Genomic DNA, 18,955 nt, shown 5'->3' on the forward strand with positions numbered 1-18,955 from the left:
GTTCCAGTCACTGGAGAGAAACTTCTACAACTATATGCAGAAGGAGCTGAAGAGAGTCTGGAGGTTTGTGAGTCCAGAGACTCCACAGACTGAGGAGGAAGATGAGAAGTGGAGAAGCATCAGAGAAGAATTCCTGAAGATCACAGTTCATCTCCTGAAGGACATGGAGGAGGAGGATCTGGCCGAGCGTCTGTGGAGCAGTAAGAACATGTGAACAAACATGATGAAGATGAAGAACACTTGCATCAGATCTGAAGATTTGACTCCATTTTCACCTTCTACAATCTTCTGACTCGTGTGACTTATGTCTTCATTCAGGAAGTCTTGCTTCAGAGTGTGGAGGACGACTGAAGAGGAGCCTGAAGAAGAAGTTCCACAGTATGTCTGAGGGGGTCGCTAAAGCAGGAAACTCTGCTCCTCTGAATGAGATCTTCACTGAGCTCTACATCACTGAGGGGGGCACAGACCAGGTCAACCAGGAGCACGAGGTCCGACAGATCGAAGCAGCCACCAGGAACCAGACCAGACCAGAAACCACCATCAGACAAGAAGACCTCTTTAAAGCCTCACCTGAACGACCAATCAGAACACTGCTGACGAAGGGCGTGGCTGGCATTGGGAAGACCCTCCTGACACAGAAGGTCACTCTGGACTGGGCTGAAGACAAAGCCCACCAGAACTTCCAGCTCATCTTTCCTTTCACCTTCAGAGAGCTGAACCTGCTGAAAGAGAAGAAGTTGAGTTTGATGGAACTTGTTCATCTTTTCTTTCCTGAAACCAGAGAATCCAGACTCAGCAGCTTTGAAGGACTCCAGGTTCTGTTCATCTTTGATGGTCTGGACGAGTGTCGACTCCCTCTGGACTTCCTCAACAGTCGGCGCCTGATAGAAGCTACAGATTCCACCTCAGTAGACGTCCTGCTGACAAACCTCATCAGGGGGGATCTTCTTCCCTCAGCTCGTCTCTGGATCACCACACGACCTGCAGCAGCCAATCAGATCCCTCCTGAGTGTGTGGACATGGTGACAGAGGTCAGAGGGTTCAATGACCTCCATAAGGAGGAGTACTTCAGGAAGAGGTTCAGAGATGAGGAGCAGACCAGCAGCATCATGTCTCACATCTGGAGGTCACGAAGCATCTACATCATGTGTCACATCCCGATCTTCTGCTGGATCACTGCCACAGTTCTGGACATGTTGAAGAGCACAGAGACAGGACAGCTGCCCAACACCCTGACTGAGATGTTCATCTACTTCCTGGTGGTTCAGATCAAAGTCAAGAAGGTGAAGTTCGACGGAGGATCTGGGACTGACACGGTTTGGGATCCTGAGAGCAAGAAGATGATGGAGTCTCTGGGAAAACTGGCTTTTGAGCATCTGCAGAGAGGAAACTTGATCTTCTATAAGTCAGACCTCACAGAGTGTGACATCGACATCTCAGCAGCTTCAGTTTACTCAGGAGTGTTCACTCAGATCTTCAGAGAGGAGAGAGGACTGTACCAGGACAAGGTGTTCTGCTTCATCCACCTGAGTGTTCAGGAGTTTCTGGCTTCTCTTCACGTCCACCAGACCTTCATCAACTCTGGAGTCAACCTGATGAAATCAAAACTAAAATCCAAACCTTCAAGATTGTTGAAAAACAAAAGTCAAACAGAAAGGTTCTACCAGACAGCAATAGATGAAACTCTAAAAAGTCCAAATGGACATCTGGACTTGTTCCTGCGCTTCCTTCTGGGTCTTTCTCTGCAGACCAGCCAGAGTCTCCTTCCAGGTTTGTTGACACAGACAGGAAGTAGCTCCTGGACCAATCACAACACAGCAGAGCTCATCAAGAAGAAGATAAGTGAGGATGTGTCTCTAGAGAGAATCATCAACCTGTTCCACTGTCTGAATGAAGTGAAGGACACTTCTCTGGTGGAGGAGGTCCAACAGCAGCTGAGATCAGATCCTTTCTTCACTCAAATGTCTTCTTCTCAGTGGTCAGCCCTGGCCTTCATCTTACTGTCCTCAGAGGAACATCTTGACGAGTTTGACCTGAAGAAATACTCAAGATATGGTTCAGACGAGGTTCTTGAGAGGCTTCTGCCGGTGGTTCAAGCTGCAAACAAAGTTCTGTAAGTTGTTCAAACATTTCTGATGATATGAACTAAACATGAATGTTTGATTTACTCTTTGATGATTGTTGTGTTTGTCATCGTGTTTAACAAACTGATCCTAATTTAGACAAACCTTCCTCAAATATTCATACAATATGTGATTTTATGATGTAACTAGTTCAGTCTTGTCAAATAGAGAATTGAAAAGTAAAGATGTTACGTAGTTTATAAAAATATCATCTTAATAAATCATTGTAATGATAAACAAACAAGCGTCAACTTTAAATGAAAATGAATAATAATCAAAAGAACATATTTAAAACATGTGGCCTCATTAATTATACTGCGTATACACAAATGAATGTGTACGCAACATTTATTTATAGAAAAGTTTCTTGAATGAAACAAAACCACGAAGGTTACATCAATAAAAATGCAGCTTTATTTAACTTTACTGTTTCATACAAAAGGTCAACTCTTGTCTTTTTCTCAGGAAATGTGTTCTATAAAAATAAACAATAAAAACAAAGGGGTTCGTCTTCATAATCCTCTTTGTCCGACTGTGTGTATTTAATTTAAAATATTCATGTCAGGTATTACTTTAAGATTCTTTTTAAGCAAAATAAGTTCATAAATGTCACTTCCTGTTGGAGCAGTTGAATCTATTTTCAGCTCATGAACTGAATATTGAAAAACATTTGCTTTGTTTCTTATGCAAGTAGATCAGTGTCATCAGAGAATTGAAGGATTGAATTTAACATTTAATTGTATTAAAATGTTCTATTTTTTTAACCATAGAAATATTTTCTGAATCATTTTATTAAATAATTTGAATATATATTATATATTGGATTTTAAACACTTTCACATTTGTATATTAAATTAAAAAAGCCACTTGTAAAAAATATTGAATCTTGAATTTTTTTCATTTTATTTATTACTAAAATAACAATATTAAACTTGAAATAAACTCTTTCAATTCTTGTCAAATAGAAAATTGAAAAAGTCACTTGTTGATGAAACTCTCTTTCACAGCCTGAGCTGCTGTCGACTGTCAGAGAGAAGTTGTTCACTTCTGTCCTCAGTCCTCAGCTCTCCGTCCTCTAGTCTGACTCTACTGGACCTGAGTTACAACAAGCTGCAGGATCCAGGAGTGGAGCTGCTGTCTGCTGGACTGAAGAGTCCACACTGTCACCTGGAGACTCTCAGGTCAGAACATCATCTTTTCTACATCATCAAAGCTCAAATGTAAAGTCAGAGGTGGAAACACGAGTCAAAGTCTGTCATCACTTTGTTCTTCAGTGAAGCAGCTCATAGATACATTTGTATGTTTGTGTAGCAGGTAAAGATGTTACGTAGTTTATAAAAATATCATCTTAATAAATCATTGTAATGATAAACAAACAAGCGTCAACTTTAAATGAAAATGAATAATAATCAAAATAACAGTCCTTCATATTCTTTATCCAGTGTTCTCGCGTCATCTGTCTCGTAGAAGACAAAACACTTTAGAGTGGAATCTTGAGGTTTGTCTTTGATTTGTTTTCATTGTTTGTTTTTTCCACCGTTGTTGTCTCTGTTCTTCTCTTATGGTTCATCTGTTGTTCATGAGGTCTACGACTATTTTAACAGTCGACTGCTCACCAAATATTCAACCATTAAGTCGACTAATCGCATCATTCTTACATTTTTCTTCAATTTATCATGAAGTTTCTTTAATGAAACAAAACTACTTTACTTACTTTAAGCTTCTTTTGAAGCTAAATATGTTCATAAATGTTCATTGAAGCCAATAAGTTTTGTTTGTCATGTCTTTTACTGAGACTCCAATTCATTCAGCAACAGTCCAAACCAACAGAGTCAAAACAACCATCAACGGAGACTTAAAACATAAACAAAAAAACAGCAGATCTTTGTTCACTTAATAAGTATTTTGTACACGTCAGTATTATTAAAGGAATCATAAATACTTTTGTCTTGTGACAGAGAAAACACTCAGAGTGGTGACTTTGACGAACTGAACCACATTAACAAGTCATTTCAAAGTCAATTGTTTACAATAAACGACTGTTTTTACTTGAATTTAATGTTGCAACTGTGTGAATGAAATCATTATAAAATAAAGATAAATAATACAATTATAAATAACTTAATTTCACTGACACTCACGTATAGAAAGTATAGTTTTGTAAAAGCATCAGTTAACAGTCAAATCATATATTGATGATCATTTTAAAGACTTGGTTAAAGTCATCATGTGTGGTGGATGTAAAGAGATCAATGAAAGTTGATGTCATTTGCTGTAAGATTAACTTCAAATGTGAAGAAGATATTTCTGTTTGATTATTGATTCTTTCAGGTAGTAGATCCAGATATGAACATTTTATTTTGTAACATTTAGGAAATCCATGTGTGGTGAGTTGTTTGTTTTTGTACAGTGTAGGCTGCCCTCATCGTGTACTGACACTATTGTTAACTCGTCATCTTCATCAGCCGCTGGTTACGACTTCTTCACCCTCATTTAGAGGATTAGCGCCCCCACAAACAGGACAGGAGAGATGAAGTATTGACGTGACAACCAAGTGTGTTGTAAGAAAATATCAATATTTGTGCTCAGGTTATATACGGGTGTGAAAACTAACATGTTGGTAAGAAATGTCTTTCTCCAATGATTTGTGAGGCTCATCTACAACTACTTCACTTCACACTGAACACATGTGTCTCCATTTCTTGTTGAATCCATTGTGCTGATGGTATCTGTGATCATTCTCCTGACATGTGACTGTTGCAACAATCAGTCTCATCAAGTTGATCATGGTTTTCAACATTTTCAAGGTCAAACATTAAGAGAGAAAAGTGTCGATTTCCTACTTTGAATATGACGCGTTGATAAATGTCACTTCCTGTTGGAGCAGTTGAATCTATTTTCAGCTCATGAACTGAATATTGAAAAACATTTGCTTTGTTTCTTATGCAAGTAGATCAGTGTCATCAGAGAATTGAAGGATTGAATTTAACATTTTATTTTATTGATTGTTGAATTTTTTTAACCATAGAATTATTTTCTGAATAATTTAATTCAATAATTTAAATATTGAAAGGTTGGTTTTGTTTTAATTGAATAATGGAAACATTTTTTACACATAGAGTTTAATATAAATATATTATATATTGGATTTTAAACACGTTTAAAAAATAAATTTAAAAGGATACTTGTTAAAAATATTGAATCTCGATTTTTTTAAATTCATAATTCCATACCAGCATTTTTATAATGTCTGTGTTTTGAAGAGGTAAAAAAATTATATTTTTAACGTTGTAGATTTAAAGAGGTAAAATATATATATATATATATATATATATATATATATATATTTATTTTAATTTTGTAGTTTTGAAGAGATACAATTAAATACAACATTTAATTATTCTTTTATTTCTATTTTTTACCTCTTCAAAACTCCAGGGTTAAAATTTATATTGGATTTTAAACACTTTGACATTTTTATAATGAATTTAAAAGGATACTTGTTGATAACAATATTAAACTATACGTGTGAAAAAAACCTTTACTCAATTAAAACATATTGTTTTTATTATAAATTATAAATAAATAAATAAACTCTTTCAATTATTGTCAAATAGAAAATTGAAAAAGTCACTTGTTGATGAAACTCGTCTCTTTCACAGGCTGAACAAATGTTTCCTGTCAGAGAGAAGTTGTTCACTTCTGTCCTCAGTCCTCAGCTCTCCGTCCTCTAGTCTGACTCTACTGGACCTGAGTGACAACAAGCTGCAGGATCCAGGAGTGGAGCTGCTGTCTGCTGGACTGAAGAGTCCACACTGTCACCTGGAGACTCTCAGGTCAGAACATCATCTTCTCTCTTCATGTCTGGTCCACAGTTCATCTGGTTTCTTGTCTCTCAGGAGAAATGAAAATATAAATAAATGTCATGTTTCTAATATCTGGAGCGAAACTAGACGAGTGTCGTCTCAGCTCTTGTTTCCTGGTTGATGAAGCAACTGAGCCAGATTTCCTTGTTCGCAGACGATGTGTTGATAAATGTCACTTCCTGTTGAAGTATTATTTATTTTCAGCTCATGAACTGTTTGTTGAAAAACACTTTATTTCATTTAATTTGATTAATCAAGATCAAGTTGATCACATGAAAACATTCACTGAAATACTTGTTCATGTTCCAACAATTCAGCATAAATCAATGATGTCTCACTAGTTTGTAGGAAAGTCTGTTTTTCTAAAGTAAATATTTAACAACAAACCACAACCTCAACATTGTTGTTACTCCTTCTTCATGTTTGTGTTTCTGTCGTCATGTTCAACATTTCACCCTCATTTATACCAACCTGATAAATATTCAAACAAACATGTGACCATGATCTTATGAAAGTAAATAGTTGATTGTTTTTAAATAAAGAATTGAAAAAGTCACTTGTTGATGAAACTCGTCTCTTTCACAGCCTGATCTACTGTCGACTGTCAGAGAGAAGTTGTTCACTTCTGTCCTCAGTCCTCAGCTCTCCGTCCTCTAGTCTGACTCTACTGGACCTGAGTGACAACAAGCTGCAGGATCCAGGAGTGGAGCTGCTGTCTGCTGGACTGAAGAGTCCACACTGTCACCTGGAGACTCTCAGGTCAGAATATCATCTTCTCTTGGTTCTGATAAGTTTCTAAAAGTGTTTCTCCTTCATTTCAGTCTGTCATGGTGTCAGATCTCAGAGAGAGGTTGTTCTTCTCTGGCCTCAGCTCTGACATTGAACCCATCCCACCTGAGAGAACTGGACCTGAGAGGGAATCATCCAGGAGGACCAGGACTGGAGCTGCTGTCTGCTGGACTGAAGAGTCCAGACTGGAGACTGGAGACTCTCAGGTATGAACAGAGCAGCAGAACTCACTGACTGAACTCCAAAGATCTTCAGACTGAACATTTGATGCTCAGACTCTTCATCTGAACTGAGCACATGAATCCAAACTCTGAGTTCCTCCATGTTCTCCTGCTGGACACCAGTGGAAGCATGAAGGAGACAGTTGAGACTGAGCAGCCTGTTTATAGATCCATCTTTGTTGTCATCAACAGTCATGACTGAGTCGTCCACTGAGAATGAAACAATATTCATGAAACATCTGAATCAAATGAATCTGATCTTCTGACTCTTTCTTCCTCCAGGCTGTAGACCACATTGGTTAGACCTTCATCCATGAATGGTAAGTTAGATTCCATTGATTGACTTCAACATCAAAGCTCATCTGCTGACACAGCAGTTGAAGGTCTTTGTGGACATGGACTTGATGAAGAAGATTCCAGAACAAACGTGCAGATGTTAAAGACTCACAGTTACAGTATCAAGTGAAGCTCTGATTCCAAATCTTCAAGTCCTTCAGCTCAAAACTCTTCAGGAGCTTCAACATCAACATTGTTTCAGTTTGACTGTCAGTGGAGAACAAAGAAATATTTCTGTCAAATATTTGAAATCAGACGTGAGTTTGATCATCAACTCACAATGTTGAGTCACTTTAAACATCATTTCACACATGAATCACTTCATATTGAATCATGTGTTCACTTGAACATCTTCATCACAACTAGACTAGACTCATGTTAGCTACATGCTAGTTTAGCTGCTGACTTCATCTTCAAATCTGACATTCAAGATGATTCTGGGATGTTTCAGTCACATGGTTCTTCTCTCAAGTTCTCAGAAGAATGTTGACAGAACATTGACTCGTCTCAGTTTGGATCAGTATATGATCGTCAAGACAACGTTCTTCCACCATCATCACCTCATGTCTCTTCTTCTCTCAGTCTTCACTCTCACTGGACTCACACACAGCAGCGCCTCCTACTGTCCAACGACAACAGGAACTTGATGGAGGATCAGGATTATCTGGATCATCCTGACAGATTTGAAAAGCTGCGACTGGAGGTGGAGAGGAAGTGAGACTATCAGAGTGACTCTCAGAAGAAACACAAGAAAATATGTTATTAAGTCAAATGTTTCCTAACATACCTGCTGGATTTGTTTCACGTTTGTTTGTGACTTTTATGATCGTTCTCTAGTTAAACCTCTTTTACTCTGAAAGTAAGTGGTTTAATGGTTATTTTTTCAAACTGTACTTCTCAACAGTAGCTAAACATGATCGTGACAGATTGACTTCATCTCATCTGTCGCCTAGAAATGATGTCATCAGAGGAACAGAGCGAGAGAAACAGGAATTTAAAAAGATCAACAAATTCAATCCTCTAGTCAAACAGCTTCAAAACATACAGTTCTTTGCACAATATTCTCAAAATCACATTATATTATATTTTATAAACTGATCATTAATGTTATAATTGACAAGTGAATCTACACTTTGACAAATGTATCGTGAGACAATCTTGATCCAGTTTAGAGAGTTTTTCTTCCTTCATTAACTGCAAATGAAAGTGTGTTAAAGTAACAGTTGAATGTATTCAACATTATTTACTCAATCATGTAATAGTAGGTCAAATAAAACTATTACAACAGTTCTGGAATCATGTGATGTTTTAAGTCTTTTGTTGTCTTTTTATTTCACACGTCTGAAGTAATAATAAACGCAAAATTCAAACTCATCATTTTCTACTCGCCCTCATGTCGACTAAGGGCTGGGATTATTTTGAGAGTAATGTGTTCTTTTTAGAGTTATAGACAAAAATGTTTGTTCATTTTAATGTAGCAACTGGAGCTCAGTTGTCTTTGTCTTCATCTTCGTCCAAAAAGACACATGAAAACATCCAAATACTGTACCTCCAAACTGCTCGTCTGTAACTTTTGGATTGAAGCTCCACATGAGAAGAAATCATCATAAAAACACTTAAATGCATATATATTTTAAATGTGTTTGTAGTGAAAGATCTCAGTCTCTCAGTGTAAATCTTCTGCACTGAAATTTTCAATGCGTTTGATGAGGAAACACTAGCTGGAGCTGAGCCTGAGAACTTCAATAAATATATTTAATATTTAAACATTTAACAATAAACACGTTCTTGGATCAAACCTCATATCATTTTTAAACGGAGGCGCCACCTACTGAGCATTAAACATGATGACACTGTTAGTGAAGCTTCATCTCACCATCACTAGTTTTGGATGACCAGCATGTCAGAGTAAGAAGAACACGCCGTACAACAGTGGTGCTTATTGAAGCCTCTAATATATAACAGGATTGAAAATAATTAGTTTTCCATTTTTACGGCTCCATTATTACAAACAACAGGTATTTACTTCCTGTGATGTGTTCAAGAGTTGGATCGTAAAACATTGACTGTAATCTACAGTCCCACCACTAGATAGAGCCATTGTCAATAAATAAACACACGAGTCACTCTATCATCACCTGTCGTGGTTCACTCCATCCCTGCAGCGAGGAAAACTTATCTTAGTCCTTGCAGAATTATTGACAGGACAGTGAATTATCTTAAATCACCACTAGAGGGAGCGATGTTCTCTCAGATTACAATTAGCAGCATTTTAGTCTTTCTTTATCCTTTAACTGACACATCGTCCTTTGTGTTGACATCAGGGGTGTCACACCCTGAAGATGACATGTGTTGGTGAATCATATAGTACTTTTATAATAGTTTATTATTTGTTTAATTTCAGCACTTTATATAGACCTGATGTTTTATTTTTTCATTATTTAGAAGAAACAACAGCAACATTCTTTCCTGCTGGAGGAAACTGAAGGCAACACTTGAGACTCAAATACAGCAGAATGTAGTTATAAAAGTGATTCACACGACACAACAATAATCATTAAATGTTGGGTTTTAAAAAAAATCAAAGTCTCTTGATAATCTTGACAAAATTGCAACATATTCCATACGTTTCAAAGCGAAGGTGCGTCCGTTTCTCTTCCAGATCAGCTGTGCAGAGAAAAGTTGTTCTGGACATGTTAAGTCCTAAATGAAAGCAGCTTTGACTGTACAAAAAAAAAGAAGAAGAAATAAGGACTCGTAGAGAGACTCCACACATGGTGAGACCATAATGTTCAGGGTCGGAGTCTCTCTGCACAACTTCTGGTCTGAGTGATTTGAAACACAGGGGCTCAGTAGCAGAGGTGTGTGTGTTAGTGACATAGTGGGGGGGCAGCACAGAACATATACAATGGACAGGCCAAGCACACAACATGATTCCTTCCTGAGACATTGGTGTGTGTACAGTAACGATGGTCAAGATGATGTGAAGGCGTTTTGGCATCAAGTGTATCACAGGGTGTGAGGTTGCTCTGGATCCTGCATGTTTCTAACACAGGGGACGATGCGTGAGGACAAATATCAGAAGGACCTTCACGATCCCCCGTCCAGAGGGACCACTACAATCTAGTTTTCCCCACCACGACATGACACGGACCCACATAGAGGCTTTTGAGAATCACTTGTATTCAATACAGTGTGTATGTACACCACTCTTCACATGGATCAATATCATGAAGCTGCTACAGGAACGTCCGAGCCCGAGATGTGATCCACCTCAACACTTCCAGACTCCGTCTCTGTCTGCTACATGACCAGAAAGATATGCCCCGACTGGAGTGCTACTTGTTCATACCTACTGTAGGTCAAAACAAAAGGGGGGGAACCGTGAACGCCTCATTCTGAACAGCCGGTGATTAGTTAAGTGTCCAGTATTTAGTCGAACACAAAAACTTCCTTCAGTAAAATGTATTTCCTGGAATCACAAACCTATGAACAAAACACATAAAAGGTTTTTTCTTTTCAAAATCAAGTGAAGCCTAAAACTCTTCATAGTTTTGCAGAAATTAATACAACTTATATACATATCCCCTTTATAATGAATCTTCATGAACTGGATTTCTTGAAAAGACCTGTGACCATATCATACAATCATTTGTTTTCCATTTGTCTGGAAGCACAAAACAATACGTGGAAAACAACCTGGAATAGACTGTGACACTCGTAGCGACTTTCTTTTTGTGCACATACATGTGAGGACTGGAAATAACTTCTGTTTGCTCTTTGTGTTCATCAGAATAATGTACACGTGACATCAAAGTCAAACATCTTCCTCAATACTCTCGGTGGTACGAAAAGATCCAAACAGTGAAGGGATACAACAGTTTCTCATCTCAGAAAAGGTTTTCAGTCGCCCTCATGTCAAACACCATAGTTCATATCTATATGTATTTATATAACTTTGTCGGCCGTCACTACGCCGATTGTGTGGCTGGACTGCTTTGGTAGAGCTGGGCAGAGCTGCCGCTCTCCAGGCCTCCAGAGTTCTCCAACATCTCCTGGATGAGAGGAGTTATGGAGCCGGGGATTTCCATCTTGAGGGTGATGACTCGTTCAGCTCCTGCAGACAGAAGGAAACAACAAAACTCTTCCTCGCTTGTCTCTGTGTATCCATCATAATACATGAATACACCTTTTTAAAACTAAAAAATAAACATTTACCCTTAAATAAACATTTTACACTGGCAAACAAACAACATTCTTTCTTTTATGGCTTTTAAGCTTCTAAGGAAGATAAAACTGACCTAAAAAGTCTTTATCTCTAACAGTAGAGGGAGCCAGAAACAAAATGTTCAGCCATCTGTAGCGCGCCAGTGATATTAGATCTATTGATGTGTCGATGAAGCTTCATGAAGCAGGGTCATATTTTTCACAGATCAGTCCCTCCCGGAGGAGTGGGACCCGCACACTGCACTGCTGAACCGGGTTTATACTTCGGGGTCTCAGTTTACAGAGCAAAGAGTGACATCTAGTGGACTCAGGAAATAATGACACAGTTTCATGAAGCTTCATCAACACATCACTATATTAATTTAAAGTAAAAAAAAAGATTTTATTTAATGTTTCTTTTGAGAGGATCTCTAGTTTCATTGTTCAGACCGACCTAAACACAAGATGAACCCTTTTATTTTTAGAACCGTGGTTCTACAAATGCTGTTACGCCCTCTACAGGCTGTCGCTATGGATTACGTCTCGAGCCTCAGCCTCGTCGCTGAGAAAGATGGAAGAACTCGCCAGCAGGGGGCAGTAGGTTGTCTCTGTAGAAGGCCACATTACACACCTGGGATGGGTCGAGCAGCACCGGTCCATCGGCGCATGCATCAGGTTCAGGTTTAACTGTGTTAAAAAGGAAGCAGATCTGACATGAAACAGCTCCGTCAAAATAGTTGTTCAATCAGACAGAAAGAAAGAAAAAATGAAATCAGCAAAGAAAAGAAAATATCTGCTTTGTGGGGTTTTTATGAACTTTTTTAAAGCAAATAAGATATTTCATTTAAGTAACCTATTGTTTACATTTAATCTTGTACATTTTGTTTTGCATAATTTAAATGTTTTATTTTCAGATGATGCACAATTTAACTCATTTATGAATGTTTATTTTGGATTGATGGAATGATTGACAGCTGTGTTTCTCATGTTCCCGTGATTGAGTGACATGGGGCGGCGAATCGAGTGAGACCAGGACTGTGTCGCAAATTGTTCACTTCTGCACTTACACTTAATATTTTGAGTGCACAAGTGTGTCCCAATTATCAGTGTGCGAAAATCTAGTCCACAATCTGCAATGAATTGGGAAAGTTGAGTGTGGATCGATGGACACTTTCCACCCTCAACGACCTCCATCTTAGTGACGTAGATGAAGCTAAACTGAAGCTAAACTGAAGCTAAACTGAAGCTAAACTGAAGCTAAACTGAAGCTAAACTGAAGCTACGTCACTGACGACCGTTTTCAGAGCAGATACCGACGTAAATGTCACACAACAAAACAACAGTAATAACACAATGAAACAGAACTTGTTTCAATTGTATAAAAGTGTTGTCAAGTGTCAGTGATAGTGTTTCAAAGACTGGTTTCAGTCAGTGTTAAAAAGTAGTAGAAGAAGAAGCTGTCGAGTCATTTCCTGTAAGTGTGTAGCAGCAGAGTTTTATTCGAGACAGTACTACCGTGGCCAAATTTGAGCACTGGCCAAGTACATATGTAACCCAGTCGTTTATTGGGTGTTTTATGTTTCAATTATTTTCACTGGAATAATATAATTCAACCCAGTTGTTATTTTTGTGTTTTATTACTTTTCGATGTTTGTATCGCATTAAGACACTGTCGCTTTAAGACGGTCATTGTTTTACTTGTGTTCCACTGATGAGACTCAGGTGTTGAGATGCTTCAGCGGCTCAGAGACTGAGACACGTGTCATCGCTCCTGCATTGCAATTAAAACACTCGCTTGTCACTCCTAGGTGAGCCTAAACAATACGTTTATATTATTGTTCAAATTTCTGTTTCTATTTCTGTGTATAAATGAACGTTGTATCGAAGCAACTATTTACGTTTATGTGTATGAAGCTTGAACATTGTTTTGTAACTTCATGCAAGTGTACATTTTCTCAACAGTATTTTATATTATACTGTTTCACTTTGTTTGAAAGTGAGTTGAACTTTATATTTTGTTATCGCGTGGTGTTGAGATGCTTCAGCGGCTCAGAGACTGAGACACGTGTCATCGCTCCTGCATTTCTATTGAAACACTCGCTTGTCACTCCTAGAACTTCACTGTTCTTTGCTGGTTCCTGATTGTCACCGAAGGAGGACGAGTAAACATCTGTTCCACAAAGACTTCCAGGACAAACTAGAGTATTTCAGGATTGATACTCACTCTATGCACTTTTATTTTGCTCGTCAGCACAACAAACAGACAATATTATTTTTCGTTTGAAGACAATACATTTTCCAGCCAAGGAGGCTATTTTGTTTTTGTTTGGTTATTGAATACTTTGTGAAAGTATATTTTGTTTATATTTTTATGATAGTTTAGAGTAGGAGACAATATAATATAAATATTTATTTTCTCTACTGTGTATGTGGTGGATGAATGTTCTTCTGTCCATAATTATTTTATTTACTGGACTGATAGTTCACTGCTATCAACCCTACATTTTCCACATTGGTTACACATACACATCTTAATGTGTACTATAAACCAGTGCACACAGAGAAGTGTGTGATATGGGACACAGCCCGGCCTTTTAAATGCCGTTTACAAGAGTTTAGATGGAGGACAACTGACGATCCGATGAGTTTGTGAGCAACCAAAAGGAACGAGAAAAGCTGGATGATGATTTTCTGTCAGCCCGACATTCAGAGATCATCAAAGATCCGGCGTTTGAGTTGAGTTGAAGGAGCCACATATCCAATCCACCTGAGCCAACTGACCACCTCCAAGTCCCCCCGACATGGAAGCCTCCCCCAATCCATTAGACACTCGGATACTTTTTTATTTCATTGTCTTTGCGGAGTGAAGCGGCCCCATCGTATCCGGTCTTAATTAATTAGTCTTATTAATTTTCAATAATGATGGACAAACTGTTCATTATTTTGTGTTTGAGATCGAGTGACAAGTCTAGTTTAAATTGAGAGTATTTTTGTTTGTCTTTGTCTTTTACAAGTACATTTATTTGTGATTGAACTACTTGTGGAACTTTTATTGTTTAATTATTTTACTGAAACTAAATTGGTGAATTCAGGTCCTGCAGACGTTTAGTAGAGCAGGATCTCTACAGATTGTATAAGTTAAAAATAATTGCAGTCGGGTTAAACCTAATACATCATTTCCAACAAAGATGAACCAAAAGTAATAAAATAAATCTGAACCTACATTGCATTCCGTTTACATGTTGCAACCAAGGCTCCAAAAATGCTCTTTTCAGAGGCAGATGTCGGCGTCCCTCACTATAACTTCTTCTGCTGGGGCCCCTTTGTCCAGCACATAATCCAGCTTTAAACACATCACACAATTATTTTGACAATAAAACTTCAAGTGGTTCATTCATCTCCAGCCAATGGGGGGTGAGGAATCAGTAACAGCGCATCAATCCTGGGTCAAGACTGAATAGCTTAAAGAGGCAGTGCGTGATACAAATCACGCTCTTGACTCTCTGGTCCTTACACTCCTGACACGCTTGTCACTCTTGGGGTCCCATCCTCTCCTCTCTTCGACCCCGTTCTTGACTCCTGCCCCTTCCCTTCCTGCAACTTGGTGAGAGAAGCTTCCCAGCTTGACCATAGCTTCTCAAGACACAAGCAAGCTGCAACCCAATCTCCTGCAGCCAGCCAAGCAAGCCTGAACCAAGCAACCAAACTGCTCTTCCAGAAAAGACTTGTGACCCCTTGCACCGAGTAAAGATACATCTCTGGACAGTTACGCCAACTCGGTCAAGGGAGATCTTTGCCAGCCTGCAACAAAGGACCAGGACCGGACCCAATTTTTCATATGTTTGTATAATCAATTTACGAGCCTCTTACTCAGTAAAGAACATTAATCACAACAACACGAAGTGACTTCAGTAAATGAGATTGATTCAAAGTAGTGTTTCATAGTTAATTAATAACTCCAATGAATTAATCATTATCGATATAAATGTAAAAGTTTCCACTTTCAGATCTATTCATGGTCAGGCTCCTCCTTACATCACTGATCTGATCCAGCCTTACACCCCAGCTCGGGCTCTGAGGTCTGTGGATCAGAATCTACTGATGGTTTCTGGCACACGGTCCAGGACCAGAGGAGAGAAATCCTTCCAGACTGTTTGTTTAGGCTTTTCCTTGATTTTCTGGAACTCCTGTTGTGTTATCAGTTTTATCTTGATCTTTAAAGTATGTACTTTATTGAATATTGTTTTGATTGTTTAAGCGCTTTGTGACCCTGGTTTAGAAAAGCGCTATATAAATAAAAAATTACTTACTTACTTACTTACTTACTTTGGACTAAGACTCAAAGGTGGTGCTTCTTTTCTTCAGGTCATGTTTACCTAGAGGCAATTTTAAAGTTAAATCTACCAGAAATGAGTTGTTCTGAAAATAAAAGTTTGTCTAATGCAGGGGTCGCAACCTTTACCACCCAAAGAGCCATTTTTACCCGTTTCACAAATTAAAGAAAACAATGGGAGCCACAAAACTCTTTTGAAATTTAAAATGAAATAACACTGTATATCAATTTTTTTTGCTTTGTGCTATGTATAAACAAACTATTATGGGTTAAATTTATGAAATCAATGAACGACTGAAGAGAAATTGAAATAAAATTTCTGCATGCAACAAAACGTTTTTTACTCCGAAAAAGACGTTGTGTTGAAGGTTAAGTAAAATACTATTTAAGTCCTCCTTGTAGTAATGAAAAAACAAAACGCCAAACTTAAATGATCCACTGGCAGAGAACCAAAAATGCCGTCCTCTCTCTCTGTGCCGTCATCCTTCTACTGGCGCCGTGCCTTCAGCTGCCAACCTGAATAATAAAATGTCTATTTCACTGAACAATTAAAAAATGTGAATATTTGCCAAATTATAGTAAATTAATTCATTTATCATACTTGGTCAATGTTATTTCTGCTCCTGAACCGCAGCGCATAGCGTCTCCACATCAGGGCTGTATGACCTTTATCTTCACACAGGATTGTAGGCTCTCATCTGTGAGGCGTGTGCGATGTTTGTTTTTAATAAAGTTCATGTTGACGAACACCTGCTCACATACAAATGTGGATCCAAAGATCGACAGGACTCCAAGTGCATACTTTTTCATGTCCACATAAATGTCGGGGATAGCGTTCCAAGTTTCGAACACAAGTTTGTCTGGTTTGGGGAGGTTTTCAATATCACACCATTTGTGATTCTGAGCAAGAACGGCCTTCTGGCGTGAAACATCTTCAAGGTCCGCTGTCAGGCGCTTTAACTTGGACACCCACATGTCTTTGTTGGCTATGTCAGCCAGTTCCATTTCAAGATCAGGTGGACTCACACCTGGAAAGGCTGTCATATTCAACAGGGATGGATCGAGGCTGAGGGGAGTGACAGGGAAGGATAATGTGTTTTTTCCTCTGAACTCACTGAATCATTTCCCAAACGATGTTTGCATTGCAATGACTGCAGAATGTAAATACTCTAAATACACAATGTGAGCTTTTTTGAACTCACTCAAACTGGGGAAGTGTGACAGTGTACCTTTCTGTAAATCTCTGGCAAGCACTGTCAACTTGCGCTCGAAAGCCAAAACCTCCTCCAACATGCACAGGGCTGTGTGTCCTTTCCCATGAAGAGCTGTGTTTAGCGTGTTCAGGTGCGCTGTCATGTCTACCATGAAGTGTAGCTTTTCCAGCCACTCTGGCTGTTCCAACACAGGATATGTGAGCCCTTTGCTGCCCAGAAATGTTTTCACCTCTTCCAGACACGCGGCAAAGCGTTTCAGCTTCTCGCCTCTAGACAGCCACCGGACTTTGTTGTGCAACAGGAGATCAGAATATGTGCTTTCCAGCTCGTCCAGCAACGAACGAAACTGACGGTGATTTAAACCTTTCGCCATTATTTTATTGACAATCTGAATGAACACATTCATTACGTCTGTGCATTCCGGAGGAAATGTTTGAGCACACAGTGCCTCTTGGTGCAGGACGCAGTGAAAAGTCAGCAACTTTCTGTCCAGCAACTTCTGCAGTAAAGCCACAAAGCCCTTGTGCGCTCCTGTCATACTCTGTGCCCCGTCTGTAGCCACTGACACCAGGTGGGCGGTGTTTATTCCTTTGGCTCTTAAACAATTCAAGACAGCCTCACAGACGTCCTCCCCCCGTGTTTGGCCTTTTAGTGGTATCAACTCAATCATTTCTTCCTGTGGCCCAGCAGAGTTTACATACCGGCAGAACAGCGCTATTTGTTCAATATCACCTTTGTCTTTGGATTCATCACAGGCAATTGAGTAGGCAACAGCTGAATTGATGTCTTTAATGTACTGTCTGGTGATGTCTTCTGCCATTTGTATGGTTCTGTCTTTGACAGTTTTTGCAGAGAGGGGCATATCCTTGATTTTCTGTACAATTTCACTCTTGTTTTTAAAGTCTGTGAATAGATGTTCTGAAATCTTAATGAAAGATTATTTTAAATATCTCCATCTGCAAACGGCTTCCCCTGCCTTACTATTTCCTGAGCTGCAACAAAACGAGCATATGTACTTATATTTGCAGACTTCATCCACTTCTTGAAGTGATTTTTGCTCAAATCAGCCTTCCGTGTCAGTTCAGAAACAGCTTTTTTTTCTCTCATTTCCATCCGGATATTTTTGAGCAAATGCTGCGTGTTTATTTTGGAAATTGGCGACATTTGACTTTTTGTTGTTAGCGAGTTTCTCATTGCATATTAAGCACACAGGTAAACCAGTCTCGTCAGCAGTGAAAGCAAATGCATCTGCCCACGCAGCATTGAACGTTCTGTTTTCTTCAGACACTTTTCTTTTCTTTGAATTCTCCATAGTAAGCCTACCTGGGGTGGAAAAGTTAAAGTAACCAGACACTGGAGGGTGTCGCACATTGGAGGTTGTGACGTGTATCAAGAGCGACAAAAATATGTTAACACATTTTATAAGATCGCCATAATAATCTTAATAGAATTACATTTTGAAAATGAATGAACTAAAATCAAATACATTTGAATTAAATACTCATTCATTATTTTCAACTGCTGAGCCGCATCAGAGTGATCAAAGAGCCGCATGCTGCTCTGGAGCCGCGGGTTGCCGACCCCTGGTCTAAGGGCTACAATCTACTACAGAAGATTGGACAGAGATGTTTGGCCATGACTTCACTGTATCTGTTGTTTGATATCATTTGTATAAGGCAGATATTATTAAACATGACACCTATTTTCAGCATTTTCCAGTACAGGCAGATGGAACCAGCTGTGGAATTTTCATGATTATGGTAGAATGTTGCAATTTCCTCATTAAATGTTTTCTATTCAATAACCAAATGACTGTCCATCATATCCGTAGTATATGAAAGTAGTACCAGAAATGTTGTCTCTCATG

General features: G+C 38.8%; 1 protein-coding gene across 1 annotated transcript in view; it reads left to right on the top strand.

Moving 5' to 3' along the window:
- Positions 1–18,955, top strand: part of LOC148085133 (uncharacterized) — a 523,722-nt gene that overhangs the window by 147,133 nt on the left and 357,634 nt on the right. The gene's annotated exons all lie outside the window — the stretch shown is intronic.

This window comes from Callionymus lyra, chromosome 2 (assembly GCF_982586985.1).
Source record: "Callionymus lyra chromosome 2, fCalLyr1.hap1.1, whole genome shotgun sequence".
In the NCBI taxonomy this organism is placed as follows: domain Eukaryota; kingdom Metazoa; phylum Chordata; class Actinopteri; order Syngnathiformes; family Callionymidae; genus Callionymus; species Callionymus lyra.